At 52.9% G+C, this 27914-nt stretch overlaps 23 non-coding genes across 23 annotated transcripts; all 23 read left to right on the forward strand.

Moving 5' to 3' along the window:
* The first annotated feature begins 145 nt into the window (after positions 1-145).
* Positions 146-218, forward strand: trnaf-gaa (transfer RNA phenylalanine (anticodon GAA)). The gene has a single exon. It is a non-coding gene; the product is annotated as a tRNA-Phe (tRNA).
* Positions 219-1401: 1183 nt separating this feature from the next.
* Positions 1402-1474, forward strand: trnaf-gaa (transfer RNA phenylalanine (anticodon GAA)). Its single transcript has one exon. It is a non-coding gene; the product is annotated as a tRNA-Phe (tRNA).
* Positions 1475-2657: 1183 nt separating this feature from the next.
* Positions 2658-2730, forward strand: trnaf-gaa (transfer RNA phenylalanine (anticodon GAA)). The gene has a single exon. It is a non-coding gene; the product is annotated as a tRNA-Phe (tRNA).
* Positions 2731-3913: 1183 nt separating this feature from the next.
* Positions 3914-3986, forward strand: trnaf-gaa (transfer RNA phenylalanine (anticodon GAA)). The gene has a single exon. It is a non-coding gene; the product is annotated as a tRNA-Phe (tRNA).
* A 1183-nt stretch (positions 3987-5169) lies between these two features.
* trnaf-gaa (transfer RNA phenylalanine (anticodon GAA)) lies at positions 5170-5242 on the forward strand. Its single transcript has one exon. It is a non-coding gene; the product is annotated as a tRNA-Phe (tRNA).
* Positions 5243-6425: 1183 nt separating this feature from the next.
* Positions 6426-6498, forward strand: trnaf-gaa (transfer RNA phenylalanine (anticodon GAA)). Its single transcript has one exon. It is a non-coding gene; the product is annotated as a tRNA-Phe (tRNA).
* A 1183-nt stretch (positions 6499-7681) lies between these two features.
* On the forward strand, positions 7682-7754 carry trnaf-gaa (transfer RNA phenylalanine (anticodon GAA)). Its single transcript has one exon. It is a non-coding gene; the product is annotated as a tRNA-Phe (tRNA).
* A 1183-nt stretch (positions 7755-8937) lies between these two features.
* trnaf-gaa (transfer RNA phenylalanine (anticodon GAA)) lies at positions 8938-9010 on the forward strand. Its single transcript has one exon. It is a non-coding gene; the product is annotated as a tRNA-Phe (tRNA).
* A 1183-nt stretch (positions 9011-10193) lies between these two features.
* trnaf-gaa (transfer RNA phenylalanine (anticodon GAA)) lies at positions 10194-10266 on the forward strand. The gene has a single exon. It is a non-coding gene; the product is annotated as a tRNA-Phe (tRNA).
* Positions 10267-11449: 1183 nt separating this feature from the next.
* On the forward strand, positions 11450-11522 carry trnaf-gaa (transfer RNA phenylalanine (anticodon GAA)). The gene has a single exon. It is a non-coding gene; the product is annotated as a tRNA-Phe (tRNA).
* Positions 11523-12705: 1183 nt separating this feature from the next.
* trnaf-gaa (transfer RNA phenylalanine (anticodon GAA)) lies at positions 12706-12778 on the forward strand. Its single transcript has one exon. It is a non-coding gene; the product is annotated as a tRNA-Phe (tRNA).
* A 1183-nt stretch (positions 12779-13961) lies between these two features.
* Positions 13962-14034, forward strand: trnaf-gaa (transfer RNA phenylalanine (anticodon GAA)). Its single transcript has one exon. It is a non-coding gene; the product is annotated as a tRNA-Phe (tRNA).
* A 1183-nt stretch (positions 14035-15217) lies between these two features.
* Positions 15218-15290, forward strand: trnaf-gaa (transfer RNA phenylalanine (anticodon GAA)). The gene has a single exon. It is a non-coding gene; the product is annotated as a tRNA-Phe (tRNA).
* A 1183-nt stretch (positions 15291-16473) lies between these two features.
* On the forward strand, positions 16474-16546 carry trnaf-gaa (transfer RNA phenylalanine (anticodon GAA)). The gene has a single exon. It is a non-coding gene; the product is annotated as a tRNA-Phe (tRNA).
* Positions 16547-17729: 1183 nt separating this feature from the next.
* trnaf-gaa (transfer RNA phenylalanine (anticodon GAA)) lies at positions 17730-17802 on the forward strand. The gene has a single exon. It is a non-coding gene; the product is annotated as a tRNA-Phe (tRNA).
* A 1183-nt stretch (positions 17803-18985) lies between these two features.
* On the forward strand, positions 18986-19058 carry trnaf-gaa (transfer RNA phenylalanine (anticodon GAA)). Its single transcript has one exon. It is a non-coding gene; the product is annotated as a tRNA-Phe (tRNA).
* A 1183-nt stretch (positions 19059-20241) lies between these two features.
* Positions 20242-20314, forward strand: trnaf-gaa (transfer RNA phenylalanine (anticodon GAA)). Its single transcript has one exon. It is a non-coding gene; the product is annotated as a tRNA-Phe (tRNA).
* A 1183-nt stretch (positions 20315-21497) lies between these two features.
* Positions 21498-21570, forward strand: trnaf-gaa (transfer RNA phenylalanine (anticodon GAA)). Its single transcript has one exon. It is a non-coding gene; the product is annotated as a tRNA-Phe (tRNA).
* A 1183-nt stretch (positions 21571-22753) lies between these two features.
* Positions 22754-22826, forward strand: trnaf-gaa (transfer RNA phenylalanine (anticodon GAA)). Its single transcript has one exon. It is a non-coding gene; the product is annotated as a tRNA-Phe (tRNA).
* Positions 22827-24009: 1183 nt separating this feature from the next.
* Positions 24010-24082, forward strand: trnaf-gaa (transfer RNA phenylalanine (anticodon GAA)). The gene has a single exon. It is a non-coding gene; the product is annotated as a tRNA-Phe (tRNA).
* A 1183-nt stretch (positions 24083-25265) lies between these two features.
* trnaf-gaa (transfer RNA phenylalanine (anticodon GAA)) lies at positions 25266-25338 on the forward strand. The gene has a single exon. It is a non-coding gene; the product is annotated as a tRNA-Phe (tRNA).
* Positions 25339-26521: 1183 nt separating this feature from the next.
* On the forward strand, positions 26522-26594 carry trnaf-gaa (transfer RNA phenylalanine (anticodon GAA)). Its single transcript has one exon. It is a non-coding gene; the product is annotated as a tRNA-Phe (tRNA).
* A 1183-nt stretch (positions 26595-27777) lies between these two features.
* Positions 27778-27850, forward strand: trnaf-gaa (transfer RNA phenylalanine (anticodon GAA)). The gene has a single exon. It is a non-coding gene; the product is annotated as a tRNA-Phe (tRNA).
* Positions 27851-27914: the final 64 nt, after the last annotated feature.

Here is a 27914-nt window from a genome sequence, read left to right on the forward strand (position 1 = left end):
CCAACTGTCCGGCGAGAAAACAGGCTGGGAAATTTTGCCGGAAGGAGTCGATGTCGTGAGGAGGTTTGGAACAAAAACGCAGGGCAAATCCCAAGTGAATGTGGCAGCGAGCAAAGTGCTGCAGCGTGCCGAGCTGGCTGCAGCTGCCGAAATAGCTCAGTTGGGAGAGCGTTAGACTGAAGATCTAAAGGTCCCCGGTTCAATCCCGGGTTTCGGCAGGTGCAGAGTCGCTCGCGCGCTCCGTCCTTCGTTTAACTGCGACGGAGGCGAGTGAATGAAGGTGAAGCTCTGCACCTGGTCTTGCTGGCGCGAGGGTGGTTTGCATTGCCTCTCACCCTCCTCCTGCAGCCATTCGATGCCTTTTGCTTCCAGTCTCATGGCACATTTCTTCTGATTGGCTGCGTAAGGAGCATTCCAAAACAGTCAAATAATCAAATCGACAAACCCTCAATCCTGCACCAATTCCAATTCTCCGACTCTTCATTGACCAACATCTGCGAACGCACAAAACACTCTTTGAGTCAGCGACGCGTCCATGCTGGCCTTTGCACTCTCTCTCTCTCTATCAAACACTCCCTCGCTCGTAAGCTTGCTGACGGCCAGCTGTTCCAGCTTGCAAAAACCGGTGATCCCTGATCGCAATGGAAAAGTTGCAGGAGAGACGCTGACATGCGCATGGCCGCCTGACTTTAGGTTGATTTGAGCGTTCCAGAGGCGCGCCTTGGGAAATCGCTTTGGACTGTACCTTGTTTTCGACACAAGCGGTCACTTCAGAAGTGATTGTGCAGAATGACGATGGAAAAGTATTCACAAACAGAGTCGGTGGTGTAAACAGGCAGTGACTTACATGCCGCTTTGGAGATGGTTGCGGAGAACTTGGGAATCCTCAAGCCTGCAGAGTAAGAACTGATGGTTTTCACAGTGGACGGACTGAAGCCGGAGCAGAGGCGATGAGTTCAAATTGTTCCGGTGCGTCGGCTCGCTCGCAAAGCAGCTTAGACCGATACTGACCGTTTGCAGACGGATGGCATCACGTGCAGCAGTTCGAGAGCTAGAGGAGAGATGGGGTGAAGCTGGCGAGAGATGTTGACGGTGAACGGAGCACGACGTGGAACTTGTCGAGGACTGGAGGGACCAGTTCCTGGTTGTGCATTCGACGAGCGAGTCGACCAGAGCCAAGCTGTCAACTTCAGAAATGATTGTGCAGAATCAACGACAGTGTCGATATAGACGGCATAAAGAGGCAGCGGCTGAAGCCAACTGTCCGGCGAGAAAACAGGCTGGGAAATTTTGCCGGAAGGAGTCGATGTCGTGAGGAGATTTGGAACAAAAACGCAGGGCAAATCCCAAGTGAATGTGGCAGCGAGCAAAGTGCTGCAGCGTGCCGAGCTGGCTGCAGCTGCCGAAATAGCTCAGTTGGGAGAGCGTTAGACTGAAGATCTAAAGGTCCCCGGTTCAATCCCGGGTTTCGGCAGGTGCAGAGTCGCTCGCGCGCTCCGTCCTTCGTTTAACTGTGACGGAGGCGAGTGAATGAAGGTGAAGCTCTGCACCTGGTCTTGCTGGCGCGAGGGTGGTTTGCATTGCCTCTCACCCTCCTCCTGCAGCCATTCGATGCCTTTTGCTTCCAGTCTCATGGCACATTTCTTCTGATTGGCTGCGTAAGGAGCATTCCAAAACAGTCAAATAATCAAATCGACAAACCCTCAATCCTGCACCAATTCCAATTCTCCGACTCTTCATTGACCAACATCTGCGAACGCACAAAACACTCTTTGAGTCAGCGACGCGTCCATGCTGGCCTTTGCACTCTCTCTCTCTCTATCAAACACTCCCTCGCTCGTAAGCTTGCTGACGGCCAGCTGTTCCAGCTTGCAAAAACCGGTGATCCCTGATCGCAATGGAAAAGTTGCAGGAGAGACGCTGACATGCGCATGGCCGCCTGACTTTAGGTTGATTTGAGCGTTCCAGAGGCGCGCCTTGGGAAATCGCTTTGGACTGTACCTTGTTTTCGACACAAGCGGTCACTTCAGAAGTGATTGTGCAGAATGACGATGGAAAAGTATTCACAAACAGAGTCGGTGGTGTAAACAGGCAGTGACTTACATGCCGCTTTGGAGATGGTTGCGGAGAACTTGGGAATCCTCAAGCCTGCAGAGTAAGAACTGATGGTTTTCACAGTGGACGGACTGAAGCCGGAGCAGAGGCGATGAGTTCAAATTGTTCCGGTGCGTCGGCTCGCTCGCAAAGCAGCTTAGACCGATACTGACCGTTTGCAGACGGATGGCATCACGTGCAGCAGTTCGAGAGCTAGAGGAGAGATGGGGTGAAGCTGGCGAGAGATGTTGACGGTGAACGGAGCACGACGTGGAACTTGTCGAGGACTGGAGGGACCAGTTCCTGGTTGTGCATTCGACGAGCGAGTCGACCAGAGCCAAGCTGTCAACTTCAGAAATGATTGTGCAGAATCAACGACAGTGTCGATATAGACGGCATAAAGAGGCAGCGGCTGAAGCCAACTGTCCGGCGAGAAAACAGGCTGGGAAATTTTGCCGGAAGGAGTCGATGTCGTGAGGAGATTTGGAACAAAAACGCAGGGCAAATCCCAAGTGAATGTGGCAGCGAGCAAAGTGCTGCAGCGTGCCGAGCTGGCTGCAGCTGCCGAAATAGCTCAGTTGGGAGAGCGTTAGACTGAAGATCTAAAGGTCCCCGGTTCAATCCCGGGTTTCGGCAGGTGCAGAGTCGCTCGCGCGCTCCGTCCTTCGTTTAACTGCGACGGAGGCGAGTGAATGAAGGTGAAGCTCTGCACCTGGTCTTGCTGGCGCGAGGGTGGTTTGCATTGCCTCTCACCCTCCTCCTGCAGCCATTCGATGCCTTTTGCTTCCAGTCTCATGGCACATTTCTTCTGATTGGCTGCGTAAGGAGCATTCCAAAACAGTCAAATAATCAAATCGACAAACCCTCAATCCTGCACCTATTCCAATTCTCCGACTCTTCATTGACCAACATCTGCGAACGCACAAAACACTCTTTGAGTCAGCGACGCGTCCATGCTGGCCTTTGCACTCTCTCTCTCTCTATCAAACACTCCCTCGCTCGTAAGCTTGCTGACGGCCAGCTGTTCCAGCTTGCAAAAACCGGTGATCCCTGATCGCAATGGAAAAGTTGCAGGAGAGACGCTGACATGCGCATGGCCGCCTGACTTTAGGTTGATTTGAGCGTTCCAGAGGCGCGCCTTGGGAAATCGCTTTGGACTGTTCCTTGTTTTCGACACAAGCGGTCACTTCAGAAGTGATTGTGCAGAATGACGATGGAAAAGTATTCACAAACAGAGTCGGTGGTGTAAACAGGCAGTGACTTACATGCCGCTTTGGAGATGGTTGCGGAGAACTTGGGAATCCTCAAGCCTGCAGAGTAAGAACTGATGGTTTTCACAGTGGACGGACTGAAGCCGGAGCAGAGGCGATGAGTTCAAATTGTTCCGGTGCGTCGGCTCGCTCGCAAAGCAGCTTAGACCGATACTGACCGTTTGCAGACGGATGGCATCACGTGCAGCAGTTCGAGAGCTAGAGGAGAGATGGGGTGAAGCTGGCGAGAGATGTTGACGGTGAACGGAGCACGACGTGGAACTTGTCGAGGACTGGAGGGACCAGTTCCTGGTTGTGCATTCGACGAGCGAGTCGACCAGAGCCAAGCTGTCAACTTCAGAAATGATTGTGCAGAATCAACGACAGTGTCGATATAGACGGCATAAAGAGGCAGCGGCTGAAGCCAACTGTCCGGCGAGAAAACAGGCTGGGAAATTTTGCCGGAAGGAGTCGATGTCGTGAGGAGATTTGGAACAAAAACGCAGGGCAAATCCCAAGTGAATGTGGCAGCGAGCAAAGTGCTGCAGCGTGCCGAGCTGGCTGCTGCTGCCGAAATAGCTCAGTTGGGAGAGCGTTAGACTGAAGATCTAAAGGTCCCCGGTTCAATCCCGGGTTTCGGCAGGTGCAGAGTCGCTCGCGCGCTCCGTCCTTCGTTTAACTGCGACGGAGGCGAGTGAATGAAGGTGAAGCTCTGCACCTGGTCTTGCTGGCGCGAGGGTGGTTTGCATTGCCTCTCACCCTCCTCCTGCAGCCATTCGATGCCTTTTGCTTCCAGTCTCATGGCACATTTCTTCTGATTGGCTGCGTAAGGAGCATTCCAAAACAGTCAAATAATCAAATCGACAAACCCTCAATCCTGCACCAATTCCAATTCTCCGACTCTTCATTGACCAACATCTGCGAACGCACAAAACACTCTTTGAGTCAGCGACGCGTCCATGCTGGCCTTTGCACTCTCTCTCTCTCTATCAAACACTCCCTCGCTCGTAAGCTTGCTGACGGCCAGCTGTTCCAGCTTGCAAAAACCGGTGATCCCTGATCGCAATGGAAAAGTTGCAGGAGAGACGCTGACATGCGCATGGCCGCCTGACTTTAGGTTGATTTGAGCGTTCCAGAGGCGCGCCTTGGGAAATCGCTTTGGACTGTTCCTTGTTTTCGACACAAGCGGTCACTTCAGAAGTGATTGTGCAGAATGACGATGGAAAAGTATTCACAAACAGAGTCGGTGGTGTAAACAGGCAGTGACTTACATGCCGCTTTGGAGATGGTTGCGGAGAACTTGGGAATCCTCAAGCCTGCAGAGTAAGAACTGATGGTTTTCACAGTGGACGGACTGAAGCCGGAGCAGAGGCGATGAGTTCAAATTGTTCCGGTGCGTCGGCTCGCTCGCAAAGCAGCTTAGACCGATACTGACCGTTTGCAGACGGATGGCATCACGTGCAGCAGTTCGAGAGCTAGAGGAGAGATGGGGTGAAGCTGGCGAGAGATGTTGACGGTGAACGGAGCACGACGTGGAACTTGTCGAGGACTGGAGGGACCAGTTCCTGGTTGTGCATTCGACGAGCGAGTCGACCAGAGCCAAGCTGTCAACTTCAGAAATGATTGTGCAGAATCAACGACAGTGTCGATATAGACGGCATAAAGAGGCAGCGGCTGAAGCCAACTGTCCGGCGAGAAAACAGGCTGGGAAATTTTGCCGGAAGGAGTCGATGTCGTGAGGAGGTTTGGAACAAAAACGCAGGGCAAATCCCAAGTGAATGTGGCAGCGAGCAAAGTGCTGCAGCGTGCCGAGCTGGCTGCAGCTGCCGAAATAGCTCAGTTGGGAGAGCGTTAGACTGAAGATCTAAAGGTCCCCGGTTCAATCCCGGGTTTCGGCAGGTGCAGAGTCGCTCGCGCGCTCCGTCCTTCGTTTAACTGCGACGGAGGCGAGTGAATGAAGGTGAAGCTCTGCACCTGGTCTTGCTGGCGCGAGGGTGGTTTGCATTGCCTCTCACCCTCCTCCTGCAGCCATTCGATGCCTTTTGCTTCCAGTCTCATGGCACATTTCTTCTGATTGGCTGCGTAAGGAGCATTCCAAAACAGTCAAATAATCAAATCGACAAACCCTCAATCCTGCACCAATTCCAATTCTCCGACTCTTCATTGACCAACATCTGCGAACGCACAAAACACTCTTTGAGTCAGCGACGCGTCCATGCTGGCCTTTGCACTCTCTCTCTCTCTATCAAACACTCCCTCGCTCGTAAGCTTGCTGACGGCCAGCTGTTCCAGCTTGCAAAAACCGGTGATCCCTGATCGCAATGGAAAAGTTGCAGGAGAGACGCTGACATGCGCATGGCCGCCTGACTTTAGGTTGATTTGAGCGTTCCAGAGGCGCGCCTTGGGAAATCGCTTTGGACTGTTCCTTGTTTTCGACACAAGCGGTCACTTCAGAAGTGATTGTGCAGAATGACGATGGAAAAGTATTCACAAACAGAGTCGGTGGTGTAAACAGGCAGTGACTTACATGCCGCTTTGGAGATGGTTGCGGAGAACTTGGGAATCCTCAAGCCTGCAGAGTAAGAACTGATGGTTTTCACAGTGGACGGACTGAAGCCGGAGCAGAGGCGATGAGTTCAAATTGTTCCGGTGCGTCGGCTCGCTCGCAAAGCAGCTTAGACCGATACTGACCGTTTGCAGACGGATGGCATCACGTGCAGCAGTTCGAGAGCTAGAGGAGAGATGGGGTGAAGCTGGCGAGAGATGTTGACGGTGAACGGAGCACGACGTGGAACTTGTCGAGGACTGGAGGGACCAGTTCCTGGTTGTGCATTCGACGAGCGAGTCGACCAGAGCCAAGCTGTCAACTTCAGAAATGATTGTGCAGAATCAACGACAGTGTCGATATAGACGGCATAAAGAGGCAGCGGCTGAAGCCAACTGTCCGGCGAGAAAACAGGCTGGGAAATTTTGCCGGAAGGAGTCGATGTCGTGAGGAGGTTTGGAACAAAAACGCAGGGCAAATCCCAAGTGAATGTGGCAGCGAGCAAAGTGCTGCAGCGTGCCGAGCTGGCTGCAGCTGCCGAAATAGCTCAGTTGGGAGAGCGTTAGACTGAAGATCTAAAGGTCCCCGGTTCAATCCCGGGTTTCGGCAGGTGCAGAGTCGCTCGCGCGCTCCGTCCTTCGTTTAACTGTGACGGAGGCGAGTGAATGAAGGTGAAGCTCTGCACCTGGTCTTGCTGGCGCGAGGGTGGTTTGCATTGCCTCTCACCCTCCTCCTGCAGCCATTCGATGCCTTTTGCTTCCAGTCTCATGGCACATTTCTTCTGATTGGCTGCGTAAGGAGCATTCCAAAACAGTCAAATAATCAAATCGACAAACCCTCAATCCTGCACCAATTCCAATTCTCCGACTCTTCATTGACCAACATCTGCGAACGCACAAAACACTCTTTGAGTCAGCGACGCGTCCATGCTGGCCTTTGCACTCTCTCTCTCTCTATCAAACACTCCCTCGCTCGTAAGCTTGCTGACGGCCAGCTGTTCCAGCTTGCAAAAACCGGTGATCCCTGATCGCAATGGAAAAGTTGCAGGAGAGACGCTGACATGCGCATGGCCGCCTGACTTTAGGTTGATTTGAGCGTTCCAGAGGCGCGCCTTGGGAAATCGCTTTGGACTGTACCTTGTTTTCGACACAAGCGGTCACTTCAGAAGTGATTGTGCAGAATGACGATGGAAAAGTATTCACAAACAGAGTCGGTGGTGTAAACAGGCAGTGACTTACATGCCGCTTTGGAGATGGTTGCGGAGAACTTGGGAATCCTCAAGCCTGCAGAGTAAGAACTGATGGTTTTCACAGTGGACGGACTGAAGCCGGAGCAGAGGCGATGAGTTCAAATTGTTCCGGTGCGTCGGCTCGCTCGCAAAGCAGCTTAGACCGATACTGACCGTTTGCAGACGGATGGCATCACGTGCAGCAGTTCGAGAGCTAGAGGAGAGATGGGGTGAAGCTGGCGAGAGATGTTGACGGTGAACGGAGCACGACGTGGAACTTGTCGAGGACTGGAGGGACCAGTTCCTGGTTGTGCATTCGACGAGCGAGTCGACCAGAGCCAAGCTGTCAACTTCAGAAATGATTGTGCAGAATCAACGACAGTGTCGATATAGACGGCATAAAGAGGCAGCGGCTGAAGCCAACTGTCCGGCGAGAAAACAGGCTGGGAAATTTTGCCGGAAGGAGTCGATGTCGTGAGGAGGTTTGGAACAAAAACGCAGGGCAAATCCCAAGTGAATGTGGCAGCGAGCAAAGTGCTGCAGCGTGCCAAGCTGGCTGCAGCTGCCGAAATAGCTCAGTTGGGAGAGCGTTAGACTGAAGATCTAAAGGTCCCCGGTTCAATCCCGGGTTTCGGCAGGTGCAGAGTCGCTCGCGCGCTCCGTCCTTCGTTTAACTGCGACGGAGGCGAGTGAATGAAGGTGAAGCTCTGCACCTGGTCTTGCTGGCGCGAGGGTGGTTTGCATTGCCTCTCACCCTCCTCCTGCAGCCATTCGATGCCTTTTGCTTCCAGTCTCATGGCACATTTCTTCTGATTGGCTGCGTAAGGAGCATTCCAAAACAGTCAAATAATCAAATCGACAAACCCTCAATCCTGCACCAATTCCAATTCTCCGACTCTTCATTGACCAACATCTGCGAACGCACAAAACACTCTTTGAGTCAGCGACGCGTCCATGCTGGCCTTTGCACTCTCTCTCTCTCTATCAAACACTCCCTCGCTCGTAAGCTTGCTGACGGCCAGCTGTTCCAGCTTGCAAAAACCGGTGATCCCTGATCGCAATGGAAAAGTTGCAGGAGAGACGCTGACATGCGCATGGCCGCCTGACTTTAGGTTGATTTGAGCGTTCCAGAGGCGCGCCTTGGGAAATCGCTTTGGACTGTACCTTGTTTTCGACACAAGCGGTCACTTCAGAAGTGATTGTGCAGAATGACGATGGAAAAGTATTCACAAACAGAGTCGGTGGTGTAAACAGGCAGTGACTTACATGCCGCTTTGGAGATGGTTGCGGAGAACTTGGGAATCCTCAAGCCTGCAGAGTAAGAACTGATGGTTTTCACAGTGGACGGACTGAAGCCGGAGCAGAGGCGATGAGTTCAAATTGTTCCGGTGCGTCGGCTCGCTCGCAAAGCAGCTTAGACCGATACTGACCGTTTGCAGACGGATGGCATCACGTGCAGCAGTTCGAGAGCTAGAGGAGAGATGGGGTGAAGCTGGCGAGAGATGTTGACGGTGAACGGAGCACGACGTGGAACTTGTCGAGGACTGGAGGGACCAGTTCCTGGTTGTGCATTCGACGAGCGAGTCGACCAGAGCCAAGCTGTCAACTTCAGAAATGATTGTGCAGAATCAACGACAGTGTCGATATAGACGGCATAAAGAGGCAGCGGCTGAAGCCAACTGTCCGGCGAGAAAACAGGCTGGGAAATTTTGCCGGAAGGAGTCGATGTCGTGAGGAGATTTGGAACAAAAACGCAGGGCAAATCCCAAGTGAATGTGGCAGCGAGCAAAGTGCTGCAGCGTGCCGAGCTGGCTGCAGCTGCCGAAATAGCTCAGTTGGGAGAGCGTTAGACTGAAGATCTAAAGGTCCCCGGTTCAATCCCGGGTTTCGGCAGGTGCAGAGTCGCTCGCGCGCTCCGTCCTTCGTTTAACTGCGACGGAGGCGAGTGAATGAAGGTGAAGCTCTGCACCTGGTCTTGCTGGCGCGAGGGTGGTTTGCATTGCCTCTCACCCTCCTCCTGCAGCCATTCGATGCCTTTTGCTTCCAGTCTCATGGCACATTTCTTCTGATTGGCTGCGTAAGGAGCATTCCAAAACAGTCAAATAATCAAATCGACAAACCCTCAATCCTGCACCAATTCCAATTCTCCGACTCTTCATTGACCAACATCTGCGAACGCACAAAACACTCTTTGAGTCAGCGACGCGTCCATGCTGGCCTTTGCACTCTCTCTCTCTCTATCAAACACTCCCTCGCTCGTAAGCTTGCTGACGGCCAGCTGTTCCAGCTTGCAAAAACCGGTGATCCCTGATCGCAATGGAAAAGTTGCAGGAGAGACGCTGACATGCGCATGGCCGCCTGACTTTAGGTTGATTTGAGCGTTCCAGAGGCGCGCCTTGGGAAATCGCTTTGGACTGTACCTTGTTTTCGACACAAGCGGTCACTTCAGAAGTGATTGTGCAGAATGACGATGGAAAAGTATTCACAAACAGAGTCGGTGGTGTAAACAGGCAGTGACTTACATGCCGCTTTGGAGATGGTTGCGGAGAACTTGGGAATCCTCAAGCCTGCAGAGTAAGAACTGATGGTTTTCACAGTGGACGGACTGAAGCCGGAGCAGAGGCGATGAGTTCAAATTGTTCCGGTGCGTCGGCTCGCTCGCAAAGCAGCTTAGACCGATACTGACCGTTTGCAGACGGATGGCATCACGTGCAGCAGTTCGAGAGCTAGAGGAGAGATGGGGTGAAGCTGGCGAGAGATGTTGACGGTGAACGGAGCACGACGTGGAACTTGTCGAGGACTGGAGGGACCAGTTCCTGGTTGTGCATTCGACGAGCGAGTCGACCAGAGCCAAGCTGTCAACTTCAGAAATGATTGTGCAGAATCAACGACAGTGTCGATATAGACGGCATAAAGAGGCAGCGGCTGAAGCCAACTGTCCGGCGAGAAAACAGGCTGGGAAATTTTGCCGGAAGGAGTCGATGTCGTGAGGAGATTTGGAACAAAAACGCAGGGCAAATCCCAAGTGAATGTGGCAGCGAGCAAAGTGCTACAGCGTGCCGAGCTGGCTGCAGCTGCCGAAATAGCTCAGTTGGGAGAGCGTTAGACTGAAGATCTAAAGGTCCCCGGTTCAATCCCGGGTTTCGGCAGGTGCAGAGTCGCTCGCGCGCTCCGTCCTTCGTTTAACTGCGACGGAGGCGAGTGAATGAAGGTGAAGCTCTGCACCTGGTCTTGCTGGCGCGAGGGTGGTTTGCATTGCCTCTCACCCTCCTCCTGCAGCCATTCGATGCCTTTTGCTTCCAGTCTCATGGCACATTTCTTCTGATTGGCTGCGTAAGGAGCATTCCAAAACAGTCAAATAATCAAATCGACAAACCCTCAATCCTGCACCTATTCCAATTCTCCGACTCTTCATTGACCAACATCTGCGAACGCACAAAACACTCTTTGAGTCAGCGACGCGTCCATGCTGGCCTTTGCACTCTCTCTCTCTCTATCAAACACTCCCTCGCTCGTAAGCTTGCTGACGGCCAGCTGTTCCAGCTTGCAAAAACCGGTGATCCCTGATCGCAATGGAAAAGTTGCAGGAGAGACGCTGACATGCGCATGGCCGCCTGACTTTAGGTTGATTTGAGCGTTCCAGAGGCGCGCCTTGGGAAATCGCTTTGGACTGTTCCTTGTTTTCGACACAAGCGGTCACTTCAGAAGTGATTGTGCAGAATGACGATGGAAAAGTATTCACAAACAGAGTCGGTGGTGTAAACAGGCAGTGACTTACATGCCGCTTTGGAGATGGTTGCGGAGAACTTGGGAATCCTCAAGCCTGCAGAGTAAGAACTGATGGTTTTCACAGTGGACGGACTGAAGCCGGAGCAGAGGCGATGAGTTCAAATTGTTCCGGTGCGTCGGCTCGCTCGCAAAGCAGCTTAGACCGATACTGACCGTTTGCAGACGGATGGCATCACGTGCAGCAGTTCGAGAGCTAGAGGAGAGATGGGGTGAAGCTGGCGAGAGATGTTGACGGTGAACGGAGCACGACGTGGAACTTGTCGAGGACTGGAGGGACCAGTTCCTGGTTGTGCATTCGACGAGCGAGTCGACCAGAGCCAAGCTGTCAACTTCAGAAATGATTGTGCAGAATCAACGACAGTGTCGATATAGACGGCATAAAGAGGCAGCGGCTGAAGCCAACTGTCCGGCGAGAAAACAGGCTGGGAAATTTTGCCGGAAGGAGTCGATGTCGTGAGGAGATTTGGAACAAAAACGCAGGGCAAATCCCAAGTGAATGTGGCAGCGAGCAAAGTGCTGCAGCGTGCCGAGCTGGCTGCTGCTGCCGAAATAGCTCAGTTGGGAGAGCGTTAGACTGAAGATCTAAAGGTCCCCGGTTCAATCCCGGGTTTCGGCAGGTGCAGAGTCGCTCGCGCGCTCCGTCCTTCGTTTAACTGCGACGGAGGCGAGTGAATGAAGGTGAAGCTCTGCACCTGGTCTTGCTGGCGCGAGGGTGGTTTGCATTGCCTCTCACCCTCCTCCTGCAGCCATTCGATGCCTTTTGCTTCCAGTCTCATGGCACATTTCTTCTGATTGGCTGCGTAAGGAGCATTCCAAAACAGTCAAATAATCAAATCGACAAACCCTCAATCCTGCACCAATTCCAATTCTCCGACTCTTCATTGACCAACATCTGCGAACGCACAAAACACTCTTTGAGTCAGCGACGCGTCCATGCTGGCCTTTGCACTCTCTCTCTCTCTATCAAACACTCCCTCGCTCGTAAGCTTGCTGACGGCCAGCTGTTCCAGCTTGCAAAAACCGGTGATCCCTGATCGCAATGGAAAAGTTGCAGGAGAGACGCTGACATGCGCATGGCCGCCTGACTTTAGGTTGATTTGAGCGTTCCAGAGGCGCGCCTTGGGAAATCGCTTTGGACTGTTCCTTGTTTTCGACACAAGCGGTCACTTCAGAAGTGATTGTGCAGAATGACGATGGAAAAGTATTCACAAACAGAGTCGGTGGTGTAAACAGGCAGTGACTTACATGCCGCTTTGGAGATGGTTGCGGAGAACTTGGGAATCCTCAAGCCTGCAGAGTAAGAACTGATGGTTTTCACAGTGGACGGACTGAAGCCGGAGCAGAGGCGATGAGTTCAAATTGTTCCGGTGCGTCGGCTCGCTCGCAAAGCAGCTTAGACCGATACTGACCGTTTGCAGACGGATGGCATCACGTGCAGCAGTTCGAGAGCTAGAGGAGAGATGGGGTGAAGCTGGCGAGAGATGTTGACGGTGAACGGAGCACGACGTGGAACTTGTCGAGGACTGGAGGGACCAGTTCCTGGTTGTGCATTCGACGAGCGAGTCGACCAGAGCCAAGCTGTCAACTTCAGAAATGATTGTGCAGAATCAACGACAGTGTCGATATAGACGGCATAAAGAGGCAGCGGCTGAAGCCAACTGTCCGGCGAGAAAACAGGCTGGGAAATTTTGCCGGAAGGAGTCGATGTCGTGAGGAGATTTGGAACAAAAACGCAGGGCAAATCCCAAGTGAATGTGGCGGCGAGCAAAGTGCTGCAGCGTGCCGAGCGGGCTGCAGCTGCCGAAATAGCTCAGTTGGGAGAGCGTTAGACTGAAGATCTAAAGGTCCCCGGTTCAATCCCGGGTTTCGGCAGGTGCAGAGTCGCTCGCGCGCTCCGTCCTTCGTTTAACTGCGACGGAGGCGAGTGAATGAAGGTGAAGCTCTGCACCTGGTCTTGCTGGCGCGAGGGTGGTTTGCATTGCCTCTCACCCTCCTCCTGCAGCCATTCGATGCCTTTTGCTTCCAGTCTCATGGCACATTTCTTCTGATTGGCTGCGTAAGGAGCATTCCAAAACAGTCAAATAATCAAATCGACAAACCCTCAATCCTGCACCAATTCCAATTCTCCGACTCTTCATTGACCAACATCTGCGAACGCACAAAACACTCTTTGAGTCAGCGACGCGTCCATGCTGGCCTTTGCACTCTCTCTCTCTCTATCAAACACTCCCTCGCTCGTAAGCTTGCTGACGGCCAGCTGTTCCAGCTTGCAAAAACCGGTGATCCCTGATCGCAATGGAAAAGTTGCAGGAGAGACGCTGACATGCGCATGGCCGCCTGACTTTAGGTTGATTTGAGCGTTCCAGAGGCGCGCCTTGGGAAATCGCTTTGGACTGTTCCTTGTTTTCGACACAAGCGGTCACTTCAGAAGTGATTGTGCAGAATGACGATGGAAAAGTATTCACAAACAGAGTCGGTGGTGTAAACAGGCAGTGACTTACATGCCGCTTTGGAGATGGTTGCGGAGAACTTGGGAATCCTCAAGCCTGCAGAGTAAGAACTGATGGTTTTCACAGTGGACGGACTGAAGCCGGAGCAGAGGCGATGAGTTCAAATTGTTCCGGTGCGTCGGCTCGCTCGCAAAGCAGCTTAGACCGATACTGACCGTTTGCAGACGGATGGCATCACGTGCAGCAGTTCGAGAGCTAGAGGAGAGATGGGGTGAAGCTGGCGAGAGATGTTGACGGTGAACGGAGCACGACGTGGAACTTGTCGAGGACTGGAGGGACCAGTTCCTGGTTGTGCATTCGACGAGCGAGTCGACCAGAGCCAAGCTGTCAACTTCAGAAATGATTGTGCAGAATCAACGACAGTGTCGATATAGACGGCATAAAGAGGCAGCGGCTGAAGCCAACTGTCCGGCGAGAAAACAGGCTGGGAAATTTTGCCGGAAGGAGTCGATGTCGTGAGGAGATTTGGAACAAAAACGCAGGGCAAATCCCAAGTGAATGTGGCAGCGAGCAAAGTGCTGCAGCGTGCCGAGCTGGCTGCTGCTGCCGAAATAGCTCAGTTGGGAGAGCGTTAGACTGAAGATCTAAAGGTCCCCGGTTCAATCCCGGGTTTCGGCAGGTGCAGAGTCGCTCGCGCGCTCCGTCCTTCGTTTAACTGCGACGGAGGCGAGTGAATGAAGGTGAAGCTCTGCACCTGGTCTTGCTGGCGCGAGGGTGGTTTGCATTGCCTCTCACCCTCCTCCTGCAGCCATTCGATGCCTTTTGCTTCCAGTCTCATGGCACATTTCTTCTGATTGGCTGCGTAAGGAGCATTCCAAAACAGTCAAATAATCAAATCGACAAACCCTCAATCCTGCACCAATTCCAATTCTCCGACTCTTCATTGACCAACATCTGCGAACGCACAAAACACTCTTTGAGTCAGCGACGCGTCCATGCTGGCCTTTGCACTCTCTCTCTCTCTATCAAACACTCCCTCGCTCGTAAGCTTGCTGACGGCCAGCTGTTCCAGCTTGCAAAAACCGGTGATCCCTGATCGCAATGGAAAAGTTGCAGGAGAGACGCTGACATGCGCATGGCCGCCTGACTTTAGGTTGATTTGAGCGTTCCAGAGGCGCGCCTTGGGAAATCGCTTTGGACTGTTCCTTGTTTTCGACACAAGCGGTCACTTCAGAAGTGATTGTGCAGAATGACGATGGAAAAGTATTCACAAACAGAGTCGGTGGTGTAAACAGGCAGTGACTTACATGCCGCTTTGGAGATGGTTGCGGAGAACTTGGGAATCCTCAAGCCTGCAGAGTAAGAACTGATGGTTTTCACAGTGGACGGACTGAAGCCGGAGCAGAGGCGATGAGTTCAAATTGTTCCGGTGCGTCGGCTCGCTCGCAAAGCAGCTTAGACCGATACTGACCGTTTGCAGACGGATGGCATCACGTGCAGCAGTTCGAGAGCTAGAGGAGAGATGGGGTGAAGCTGGCGAGAGATGTTGACGGTGAACGGAGCACGACGTGGAACTTGTCGAGGACTGGAGGGACCAGTTCCTGGTTGTGCATTCGACGAGCGAGTCGACCAGAGCCAAGCTGTCAACTTCAGAAATGATTGTGCAGAATCAACGACAGTGTCGATATAGACGGCATAAAGAGGCAGCGGCTGAAGCCAACTGTCCGGCGAGAAAACAGGCTGGGAAATTTTGCCGGAAGGAGTCGATGTCGTGAGGAGATTTGGAACAAAAACGCAGGGCAAATCCCAAGTGAATGTGGCGGCGAGCAAAGTGCTGCAGCGTGCCGAGCGGGCTGCAGCTGCCGAAATAGCTCAGTTGGGAGAGCGTTAGACTGAAGATCTAAAGGTCCCCGGTTCAATCCCGGGTTTCGGCAGGTGCAGAGTCGCTCGCGCGCTCCGTCCTTCGTTTAACTGCGACGGAGGCGAGTGAATGAAGGTGAAGCTCTGCACCTGGTCTTGCTGGCGCGAGGGTGGTTTGCATTGCCTCTCACCCTCCTCCTGCAGCCATTCGATGCCTTTTGCTTCCAGTCTCATGGCACATTTCTTCTGATTGGCTGCGTAAGGAGCATTCCAAAACAGTCAAATAATCAAATCGACAAACCCTCAATCCTGCACCAATTCCAATTCTCCGACTCTTCATTGACCAACATCTGCGAACGCACAAAACACTCTTTGAGTCAGCGACGCGTCCATGCTGGCCTTTGCACTCTCTCTCTCTCTATCAAACACTCCCTCGCTCGTAAGCTTGCTGACGGCCAGCTGTTCCAGCTTGCAAAAACCGGTGATCCCTGATCGCAATGGAAAAGTTGCAGGAGAGACGCTGACATGCGCATGGCCGCCTGACTTTAGGTTGATTTGAGCGTTCCAGAGGCGCGCCTTGGGAAATCGCTTTGGACTGTTCCTTGTTTTCGACACAAGCGGTCACTTCAGAAGTGATTGTGCAGAATGACGATGGAAAAGTATTCACAAACAGAGTCGGTGGTGTAAACAGGCAGTGACTTACATGCCGCTTTGGAGATGGTTGCGGAGAACTTGGGAATCCTCAAGCCTGCAGAGTAAGAACTGATGGTTTTCACAGTGGACGGACTGAAGCCGGAGCAGAGGCGATGAGTTCAAATTGTTCCGGTGCGTCGGCTCGCTCGCAAAGCAGCTTAGACCGATACTGACCGTTTGCAGACGGATGGCATCACGTGCAGCAGTTCGAGAGCTAGAGGAGAGATGGGGTGAAGCTGGCGAGAGATGTTGACGGTGAACGGAGCACGACGTGGAACTTGTCGAGGACTGGAGTGACCAGTTCCTGGTTGTGCATTCGACGAGCGAGTCGACCAGAGCCAAGCTGTCAACTTCAGAAATGATTGTGCAGAATCAACGACAGTGTCGATATAGACGGCATAAAGAGGCAGCGGCTGAAGCCAACTATCCGGCGAGAAAACAGGCTGGGAAATTTTGCCGGAAGGAGTCGATGTCGTGAGGAGATTTGGAACAAAAACGCAGGGCAAATCCCAAGTGAATGTGGCAGCGAGCAAAGTGCTGCAGCGTGCCGAGCTGGCTGCAGCTGCCGAAATAGCTCAGTTGGGAGAGCGTTAGACTGAAGATCTAAAGGTCCCCGGTTCAATCCCGGGTTTCGGCAGGTGCAGAGTCGCTCGCGCGCTCCGTCCTTCGTTTAACTGCGACGGAGGCGAGTGAATGAAGGTGAAGCTCTGCACCTGGTCTTGCTGGCGCGAGGGTGGTTTGCATTGCCTCTCACCCTCCTCCTGCAGCCATTCGATGCCTTTTGCTTCCAGTCTCATGGCACATTTCTTCTGATTGGCTGCGTAAGGAGCATTCCAAAACAGTCAAATAATCAAATCGACAAACCCTCAATCCTGCACCAATTCCAATTCTCCGACTCTTCATTGACCAACATCTGCGAACGCACAAAACACTCTTTGAGTCAGCGACGCGTCCATGCTGGCCTTTGCACTCTCTCTCTCTCTATCAAACACTCCCTCGCTCGTAAGCTTGCTGACGGCCAGCTGTTCCAGCTTGCAAAAACCGGTGATCCCTGATCGCAATGGAAAAGTTGCAGGAGAGACGCTGACATGCGCATGGCCGCCTGACTTTAGGTTGATTTGAGCGTTCCAGAGGCGCGCCTTGGGAAATCGCTTTGGACTGTTCCTTGTTTTCGACACAAGCGGTCACTTCAGAAGTGATTGTGCAGAATGACGATGGAAAAGTATTCACAAACAGAGTCGGTGGTGTAAACAGGCAGTGACTTACATGCCGCTTTGGAGATGGTTGCGGAGAACTTGGGAATCCTCAAGCCTGCAGAGTAAGAACTGATGGTTTTCACAGTGGACGGACTGAAGCCGGAGCAGAGGCGATGAGTTCAAATTGTTCCGGTGCGTCGGCTCGCTCGCAAAGCAGCTTAGACCGATACTGACCGTTTGCAGACGGATGGCATCACGTGCAGCAGTTCGAGAGCTAGAGGAGAGATGGGGTGAAGCTGGCGAGAGATGTTGACGGTGAACGGAGCACGACGTGGAACTTGTCGAGGACTGGAGTGACCAGTTCCTGGTTGTGCATTCGACGAGCGAGTCGACCAGAGCCAAGCTGTCAACTTCAGAAATGATTGTGCAGAATCAACGACAGTGTCGATATAGACGGCATAAAGAGGCAGCGGCTGAAGCCAACTGTCCGGCGAGAAAACAGGCTGGGAAATTTTGCCGGAAGGAGTCGATGTCGTGAGGAGATTTGGAACAAAAACGCAGGGCAAATCCCAAGTGAATGTGGCAGCGAGCAAAGTGCTGCAGCGTGCCGAGCTGGCTGCAGCTGCCGAAATAGCTCAGTTGGGAGAGCGTTAGACTGAAGATCTAAAGGTCCCCGGTTCAATCCCGGGTTTCGGCAGGTGCAGAGTCGCTCGCGCGCTCCGTCCTTCGTTTAACTGCGACGGAGGCGAGTGAATGAAGGTGAAGCTCTGCACCTGGTCTTGCTGGCGCGAGGGTGGTTTGCATTGCCTCTCACCCTCCTCCTGCAGCCATTCGATGCCTTTTGCTTCCAGTCTCATGGCACATTTCTTCTGATTGGCTGCGTAAGGAGCATTCCAAAACAGTCAAATAATCAAATCGACAAACCCTCAATCCTGCACCAATTCCAATTCTCCGACTCTTCATTGACCAACATCTGCGAACGCACAAAACACTCTTTGAGTCAGCGACGCGTCCATGCTGGCCTTTGCACTCTCTCTCTCTCTATCAAACACTCCCTCGCTCGTAAGCTTGCTGACGGCCAGCTGTTCCAGCTTGCAAAAACCGGTGATCCCTGATCGCAATGGAAAAGTTGCAGGAGAGACGCTGACATGCGCATGGCCGCCTGACTTTAGGTTGATTTGAGCGTTCCAGAGGCGCGCCTTGGGAAATCGCTTTGGACTGTTCCTTGTTTTCGACACAAGCGGTCACTTCAGAAGTGATTGTGCAGAATGACGATGGAAAAGTATTCACAAACAGAGTCGGTGGTGTAAACAGGCAGTGACTTACATGCCGCTTTGGAGATGGTTGCGGAGAACTTGGGAATCCTCAAGCCTGCAGAGTAAGAACTGATGGTTTTCACAGTGGACGGACTGAAGCCGGAGCAGAGGCGATGAGTTCAAATTGTTCCGGTGCGTCGGCTCGCTCGCAAAGCAGCTTAGACCGATACTGACCGTTTGCAGACGGATGGCATCACGTGCAGCAGTTCGAGAGCTAGAGGAGAGATGGGGTGAAGCTGGCGAGAGATGTTGACGGTGAACGGAGCACGACGTGGAACTTGTCGAGGACTGGAGGGACCAGTTCCTGGTTGTGCATTCGACGAGCGAGTCGACCAGAGCCAAGCTGTCAACTTCAGAAATGATTGTGCAGAATCAACGACAGTGTCGATATAGACGGCATAAAGAGGCAGCGGCTGAAGCCAACTATCCGGCGAGAAAACAGGCTGGGAAATTTTGCCGGAAGGAGTCGATGTCGTGAGGAGATTTGGAACAAAAACGCAGGGCAAATCCCAAGTGAATGTGGCAGCGAGCAAAGTGCTGCAGCGTGCCGAGCTGGCTGCAGCTGCCGAAATAGCTCAGTTGGGAGAGCGTTAGACTGAAGATCTAAAGGTCCCCGGTTCAATCCCGGGTTTCGGCAGGTGCAGAGTCGCTCGCGCGCTCCGTCCTTCGTTTAACTGCGACGGAGGCGAGTGAATGAAGGTGAAGCTCTGCACCTGGTCTTGCTGGCGCGAGGGTGGTTTGCATTGCCTCTCACCCTCCTCCTGCAGCCATTCGATGCCTTTTGCTTCCAGTCTCATGGCACATTTCTTCTGATTGGCTGCGTAAGGAGCATTCCAAAACAGTCAAATAATCAAATCGACAAACCCTCAATCCTGCACCAATTCCAATTCTCCGACTCTTCATTGACCAACATCTGCGAACGCACAAAACACTCTTTGAGTCAGCGACGCGTCCATGCTGGCCTTTGCACTCTCTCTCTCTCTATCAAACACTCCCTCGCTCGTAAGCTTGCTGACGGCCAGCTGTTCCAGCTTGCAAAAACCGGTGATCCCTGATCGCAATGGAAAAGTTGCAGGAGAGACGCTGACATGCGCATGGCCGCCTGACTTTAGGTTGATTTGAGCGTTCCAGAGGCGCGCCTTGGGAAATCGCTTTGGACTGTACCTTGTTTTCGACACAAGCGGTCACTTCAGAAGTGATTGTGCAGAATGACGATGGAAAAGTATTCACAAACAGAGTCGGTGGTGTAAACAGGCAGTGACTTACATGCCGCTTTGGAGATGGTTGCGGAGAACTTGGGAATCCTCAAGCCTGCAGAGTAAGAACTGATGGTTTTCACAGTGGACGGACTGAAGCCGGAGCAGAGGCGATGAGTTCAAATTGTTCCGGTGCGTCGGCTCGCTCGCAAAGCAGCTTAGACCGATACTGACCGTTTGCAGACGGATGGCATCACGTGCAGCAGTTCGAGAGCTAGAGGAGAGATGGGGTGAAGCTGGCGAGAGATGTTGACGGTGAACGGAGCACGACGTGGAACTTGTCGAGGACTGGAGTGACCAGTTCCTGGTTGTGCATTCGACGAGCGAGTCGACCAGAGCCAAGCTGTCAACTTCAGAAATGATTGTGCAGAATCAACGACAGTGTCGATATAGACGGCATAAAGAGGCAGCGGCTGAAGCCAACTGTCCGGCGAGAAAACAGGCTGGGAAATTTTGCCGGAAGGAGTCGATGTCGTGAGGAGATTTGGAACAAAAACGCAGGGCAAATCCCAAGTGAATGTGGCAGCGAGCAAAGTGCTGCAGCGTGCCGAGCTGGCTGCAGCTGCCGAAATAGCTCAGTTGGGAGAGCGTTAGACTGAAGATCTAAAGGTCCCCGGTTCAATCCCGGGTTTCGGCAGGTGCAGAGTCGCTCGCGCGCTCCGTCCTTCGTTTAACTGCGACGGAGGCGAGTGAATGAAGGTGAAGCTCTGCACCTGGTCTTGCTGGCGCGAGGGTGGTTTGCATTGCCTCTCACCCTCCTCCTGCAGCCATTCGATGCCTTTTGCTTCCAGTCTCATGGCACATTTCTTCTGATTGGCTGCGTAAGGAGCATTCCAAAACAGTCAAATAATCAAATCGACAAACCCTCAATCCTGCACCAATTCCAATTCTCCGACTCTTCATTGACCAACATCTGCGAACGCACAAAACACTCTTTGAGTCAGCGACGCGTCCATGCTGGCCTTTGCACTCTCTCTCTCTCTATCAAACACTCCCTCGCTCGTAAGCTTGCTGACGGCCAGCTGTTCCAGCTTGCAAAAACCGGTGATCCCTGATCGCAATGGAAAAGTTGCAGGAGAGACGCTGACATGCGCATGGCCGCCTGACTTTAGGTTGATTTGAGCGTTCCAGAGGCGCGCCTTGGGAAATCGCTTTGGACTGTTCCTTGTTTTCGACACAAGCGGTCACTTCAGAAGTGATTGTGCAGAATGACGATGGAAAAGTATTCACAAACAGAGTCGGTGGTGTAAACAGGCAGTGACTTACATGCCGCTTTGGAGATGGTTGCGGAGAACTTGGGAATCCTCAAGCCTGCAGAGTAAGAACTGATGGTTTTCACAGTGGACGGACTGAAGCCGGAGCAGAGGCGATGAGTTCAAATTGTTCCGGTGCGTCGGCTCGCTCGCAAAGCAGCTTAGACCGATACTGACCGTTTGCAGACGGATGGCATCACGTGCAGCAGTTCGAGAGCTAGAGGAGAGATGGGGTGAAGCTGGCGAGAGATGTTGACGGTGAACGGAGCACGACGTGGAACTTGTCGAGGACTGGAGGGACCAGTTCCTGGTTGTGCATTCGACGAGCGAGTCGACCAGAGCCAAGCTGTCAACTTCAGAAATGATTGTGCAGAATCAACGACAGTGTCGATATAGACGGCATAAAGAGGCAGCGGCTGAAGCCAACTGTCCGGCGAGAAAACAGGCTGGGAAATTTTGCCGGAAGGAGTCGATGTCGTGAGGAGATTTGGAACAAAAACGCAGGGCAAATCCCAAGTGAATGTGGCGGCGAGCAAAGTGCTGCAGCGTGCCGAGCGGGCTGCAGCTGCCGAAATAGCTCAGTTGGGAGAGCGTTAGACTGAAGATCTAAAGGTCCCCGGTTCAATCCCGGGTTTCGGCAGGTGCAGAGTCGCTCGCGCGCTCCGTCCTTCGTTTAACTGCGACGGAGGCGAGTGAATGAAGGTGAAGCTCTGCACCTGGTCTTGCTGGCGCGAGGGTGGTTTGCATTGCCTCTCACCCTCCTCCTGCAGCCATTCGATGCCTTTTGCTTCCAGTCTCATGGCACATTTCTTCTGATTGGCTGCGTAAGGAGCATTCCAAAACAGTCAAATAATCAAATCGACAAACCCTCAATCCTGCACCAATTCCAATTCTCCGACTCTTCATTGACCAACATCTGCGAACGCACAAAACACTCTTTGAGTCAGCGACGCGTCCATGCTGGCCTTTGCACTCTCTCTCTCTCTATCAAACACTCCCTCGCTCGTAAGCTTGCTGACGGCCAGCTGTTCCAGCTTGCAAAAACCGGTGATCCCTGATCGCAATGGAAAAGTTGCAGGAGAGACGCTGACATGCGCATGGCCGCCTGACTTTAGGTTGATTTGAGCGTTCCAGAGGCGCGCCTTGGGAAATCGCTTTGGACTGTTCCTTGTTTTCGACACAAGCGGTCACTTCAGAAGTGATTGTGCAGAATGACGATGGAAAAGTATTCACAAACAGAGTCGGTGGTGTAAACAGGCAGTGACTTACATGCCGCTTTGGAGATGGTTGCGGAGAACTTGGGAATCCTCAAGCCTGCAGAGTAAGAACTGATGGTTTTCACAGTGGACGGACTGAAGCCGGAGCAGAGGCGATGAGTTCAAATTGTTCCGGTGCGTCGGCTCGCTCGCAAAGCAGCTTAGACCGATACTGACCGTTTGCAGACGGATGGCATCACGTGCAGCAGTTCGAGAGCTAGAGGAGAGATGGGGTGAAGCTGGCGAGAGATGTTGACGGTGAACGGAGCACGACGTGGAACTTGTCGAGGACTGGAGTGACCAGTTCCTGGTTGTGCATTCGACGAGCGAGTCGACCAGAGCCAAGCTGTCAACTTCAGAAATGATTGTGCAGAATCAACGACAGTGTCGATATAGACGGCATAAAGAGGCAGCGGCTGAAGCCAACTATCCGGCGAGAAAACAGGCTGGGAAATTTTGCCGGAAGGAGTCGATGTCGTGAGGAGATTTGGAACAAAAACGCAGGGCAAATCCCAAGTGAATGTGGCAGCGAGCAAAGTGCTGCAGCGTGCCGAGCTGGCTGCAGCTGCCGAAATAGCTCAGTTGGGAGAGCGTTAGACTGAAGATCTAAAGGTCCCCGGTTCAATCCCGGGTTTCGGCAGGTGCAGAGTCGCTCGCGCGCTCCGTCCTTCGTTTAACTGCGACGGAGGCGAGTGAATGAAGGTGAAGCTCTGCACCTGGTCTTGCTGGCGCGAGGGTGGTTTGCATTGCCTCTCACCCTCCTCCTGCAGCCATTCGATGCCTTTTGCTTCCAGTCTCATGGCACATTTCTTCTGATTGGCTGCGTAAGGAGCATTCCAAAACAGTCAAATAATCAAATCGACAAACCCTCAATCCTGCACCAATTCCAATTCTCCGACTCTTCATTGACCAACATCTGCGAACGCACAAAACACTCTTTGAGTCAGCGACGCGTCCATGCTGGCCTTTGCACTCTCTCTCTCTCTATCAAACACTCCCTCGCTCGTAAGCTTGCTGACGGCCAGCTGTTCCAGCTTGCAAAAACCGGTGATCCCTGATCGCAATGGAAAAGTTGCAGGAGAGACGCTGACATGCGCATGGCCGCCTGACTTTAGGTTGATTTGAGCGTTCCAGAGGCGCGCCTTGGGAAATCGCTTTGGACTGTTCCTTGTTTTCGACACAAGCGGTCACTTCAGAAGTGATTGTGCAGAATGACGATGGAAAAGTATTCACAAACAGAGTCGGTGGTGTAAACAGGCAGTGACTTACATGCCGCTTTGGAGATGGTTGCGGAGAACTTGGGAATCCTCAAGCCTGCAGAGTAAGAACTGATGGTTTTCACAGTGGACGGACTGAAGCCGGAGCAGAGGCGATGAGTTCAAATTGTTCCGGTGCGTCGGCTCGCTCGCAAAGCAGCTTAGACCGATACTGACCGTTTGCAGACGGATGGCATCACGTGCAGCAGTTCGAGAGCTAGAGGAGAGATGGGGTGAAGCTGGCGAGAGATGTTGACGGTGAACGGAGCACGACGTGGAACTTGTCGAGGACTGGAGTGACCAGTTCCTGGTTGTGCATTCGACGAGCGAGTCGACCAGAGCCAAGCTGTCAACTTCAGAAATGATTGTGCAGAATCAACGACAGTGTCGATATAGACGGCATAAAGAGGCAGCGGCTGAAGCCAACTGTCCGGCGAGAAAACAGGCTGGGAAATTTTGCCGGAAGGAGTCGATGTCGTGAGGAGATTTGGAACAAAAACGCAGGGCAAATCCCAAGTGAATGTGGCAGCGAGCAAAGTGCTGCAGCGTGCCGAGCTGGCTGCAGCTGCCGAAATAGCTCAGTTGGGAGAGCGTTAGACTGAAGATCTAAAGGTCCCCGGTTCAATCCCGGGTTTCGGCAGGTGCAGAGTCGCTCGCGCGCTCCGTCCTTCGTTTAACTGCGACGGAGGCGAGTGAATGAAGGTGAAGCTCTGCACCTGGTCTTGCTGGCGCGAGGGTGGTTTGCATTGCCTCTCACCCTCCTCCTGCAGCCATTCGATGCCTTTTGCTTCCAGTCTCATGGCACATTTCTTCTGATTGGCTGCGTAAGGAGCATTCCAAAACAGTCAAATAATCAAATCGACAAACCCTCAATCCTGCACCAATTCCAATTCTCCGACTCTTCATTGACCAACATCTGCGAACGCACAAAACACTCTTTGAGTCAGCGACGCGTCCATGCTGGCCTTTGCACTCTCTCTCTCTCTATCAAACACTCCCTCGCTCGTAAGCTTGCTGACGGCCAGCTGTTCCAGCTTGCAAAAACCGGTGATCCCTGATCGCAATGGAAAAGTTGCAGGAGAGACGCTGACATGCGCATGGCCGCCTGACTTTAGGTTGATTTGAGCGTTCCAGAGGCGCGCCTTGGGAAATCGCTTTGGACTGTTCCTTGTTTTCGACACAAGCGGTCACTTCAGAAGTGATTGTGCAGAATGACGATGGAAAAGTATTCACAAACAGAGTCGGTGGTGTAAACAGGCAGTGACTTACATGCCGCTTTGGAGATGGTTGCGGAGAACTTGGGAATCCTCAAGCCTGCAGAGTAAGAACTGATGGTTTTCACAGTGGACGGACTGAAGCCGGAGCAGAGGCGATGAGTTCAAATTGTTCCGGTGCGTCGGCTCGCTCGCAAAGCAGCTTAGACCGATACTGACCGTTTGCAGACGGATGGCATCACGTGCAGCAGTTCGAGAGCTAGAGGAGAGATGGGGTGAAGCTGGCGAGAGATGTTGACGGTGAACGGAGCACGACGTGGAACTTGTCGAGGACTGGAGGGACCAGTTCCTGGTTGTGCATTCGACGAGCGAGTCGACCAGAGCCAAGCTGTCAACTTCAGAAATGATTGTGCAGAATCAACGACAGTGTCGATATAGACGGCATAAAGAGGCAGCGGCTGAAGCCAACTGTCCGGCGAGAAAACAGGCTGGGAAATTTTGCCGGAAGGAGTCGATGTCGTGAGGAGATTTGGAACAAAAACGCAGGGCAAATCCCAAGTGAATGTGGCGGCGAGCAAAGTGCTGCAGCGTGCCGAGCGGGCTGCAGCTGCCGAAATAGCTCAGTTGGGAGAGCGTTAGACTGAAGATCTAAAGGTCCCCGGTTCAATCCCGGGTTTCGGCAGGTGCAGAGTCGCTCGCGCGCTCCGTCCTTCGTTTAACTGCGACGGAGGCGAGTGAATGAAGGTGAAGCTCTGCACCTGGTCTTGCTGGCGCGAGGGTGGTTTGCATTGCCTCTCACCCTCCTCCTGCAGCCATTCGATGCCTTTTGCTTCCAGTCTCATGGCACATTTCTTCTGATTGGCTGCGTAAGGAGCATTCCAAAACAGTCAAATAATCAAATCGACAAACCCTCAATCCTGCACCAATTCCAATTCTCCGACTCTTCATTGACCAACATCTGCGAACGCACAAAACACTCTTTGAGTCAGCGACGCGTCCATGCTGGCCTTTGCACTCTCTCTCTCTCTATCAAACACTCCCTCGCTCGTAAGCTTGCTGACGGCCAGCTGTTCCAGCTTGCAAAAACCGGTGATCCCTGATCGCAATGGAAAAGTTGCAGGAGAGACGCTGACATGCGCATGGCCGCCTGACTTTAGGTTGATTTGAGCGTTCCAGAGGCGCGCCTTGGGAAATCGCTTTGGACTGTTCCTTGTTTTCGACACAAGCGGTCACTTCAGAAGTGATTGTGCAGAATGACGATGGAAAAGTATTCACAAACAGAGTCGGTGGTGTAAACAGGCAGTGACTTACATGCCGCTTTGGAGATGGTTGCGGAGAACTTGGGAATCCTCAAGCCTGCAGAGTAAGAACTGATGGTTTTCACAGTGGACGGACTGAAGCCGGAGCAGAGGCGATGAGTTCAAATTGTTCCGGTGCGTCGGCTCGCTCGCAAAGCAGCTTAGACCGATACTGACCGTTTGCAGACGGATGGCATCACGTGCAGCAGTTCGAGAGCTAGAGGAGAGATGGGGTGAAGCTGGCGAGAGATGTTGACGGTGAACGGAGCACGACGTGGAACTTGTCGAGGACTGGAGTGACCAGTTCCTGGTTGTGCATTCGACGAGCGAGTCGACCAGAGCCAAGCTGTCAACTTCAGAAATGATTGTGCAGAATCAACGACAGTGTCGATATAGACGGCATAAAGAGGCAGCGGCTGAAGCCAACTATCCGGCGAGAAAACAGGCTGGGAAATTTTGCCGGAAGGAGTCGATGTCGTGAGGAGATTTGGAACAAAAACGCAGGGCAAATCCCAAGTGAATGTGGCAGCGAGCAAAGTGCTGCAGCGTGCCGAGCTGGCTGCAGCTGCCGAAATAGCTCAGTTGGGAGAGCGTTAGACTGAAGATCTAAAGGTCCCCGGTTCAATCCCGGGTTTCGGCAGGTGCAGAGTCGCTCGCGCGCTCCGTCCTTCGTTTAACTGCGACGGAGGCGAGTGAATGAAGGTGAAGCTCTGCACCTGGTCTTGCTGGCGCGAGGGTGGTTTGCATTGCCTCTCACCCTCCTCCTGCAGCCATTCGATGCCTTTTGCTTCCAGTCTCATGGCACATTTCTTCTGATTGGCTGCGTAAGGAGCATTCCAAAACAGTCAAATAATCAAATCGACAAACCCTCAATCCTGCACCAATTCCAATTCTCCGACTCTTCATTGACCAACATCTGCGAACGCACAAAACACTCTTTGAGTCAGCGACGCGTCCATGCTGGCCTTTGCACTCTCTCTCTCTCTATCAAACACTCCCTCGCTCGTAAGCTTGCTGACGGCCAGCTGTTCCAGCTTGCAAAAACCGGTGATCCCTGATCGCAATGGAAAAGTTGCAGGAGAGACGCTGACATGCGCATGGCCGCCTGACTTTAGGTTGATTTGAGCGTTCCAGAGGCGCGCCTTGGGAAATCGCTTTGGACTGTTCCTTGTTTTCGACACAAGCGGTCACTTCAGAAGTGATTGTGCAGAATGACGATGGAAAAGTATTCACAAACAGAGTCGGTGGTGTAAACAGGCAGTGACTTACATGCCGCTTTGGAGATGGTTGCGGAGAACTTGGGAATCCTCAAGCCTGCAGAGTAAGAACTGATGGTTTTCACAGTGGACGGACTGAAGCCGGAGCAGAGGCGATGAGTTCAAATTGTTCCGGTGCGTCGGCTCGCTCGCAAAGCAGCTTAGACCGATACTGACCGTTTGCAGACGGATGGCATCACGTGCAGCAGTTCGAGAGCTAGAGGAGAGATGGGGTGAAGCTGGCGAGAGATGTTGACGGTGAACGGAGCACGACGTGGAACTTGTCGAGGACTGGAGGGACCAGTTCCTGGTTGTGCATTCGACGAGCGAGTCGACCAGAGCCAAGCTGTCAACTTCAGAAATGATTGTGCAGAATCAACGACAGTGTCGATATAGACGGCATAAAGAGGCAGCGGCTGAAGCCAACTGTCCGGCGAGAAAACAGGCTGGGAAATTTTGCCGGAAGGAGTCGATGTCGTGAGGAGATTTGGAACAAAAACGCAGGGCAAATCCCAAGTGAATGTGGCAGCGAGCAAAGTGCTGCAGCGTGCCGAGCTGGCTGCAGCTGCCGAAATAGCTCAGTTGGGAGAGCGTTAGACTGAAGATCTAAAGGTCCCCGGTTCAATCCCGGGTTTCGGCAGGTGCAGAGTCGCTCGCGCGCTCCGTCCTTCGTTTAACTGCGACGGAGGCGAGTGAATGAAGGT

This window comes from Chiloscyllium punctatum, chromosome 12, assembly GCF_047496795.1.
Source record: "Chiloscyllium punctatum isolate Juve2018m chromosome 12, sChiPun1.3, whole genome shotgun sequence".
NCBI classification, from domain to species: Eukaryota; Metazoa; Chordata; class Chondrichthyes; order Orectolobiformes; family Hemiscylliidae; genus Chiloscyllium; species Chiloscyllium punctatum.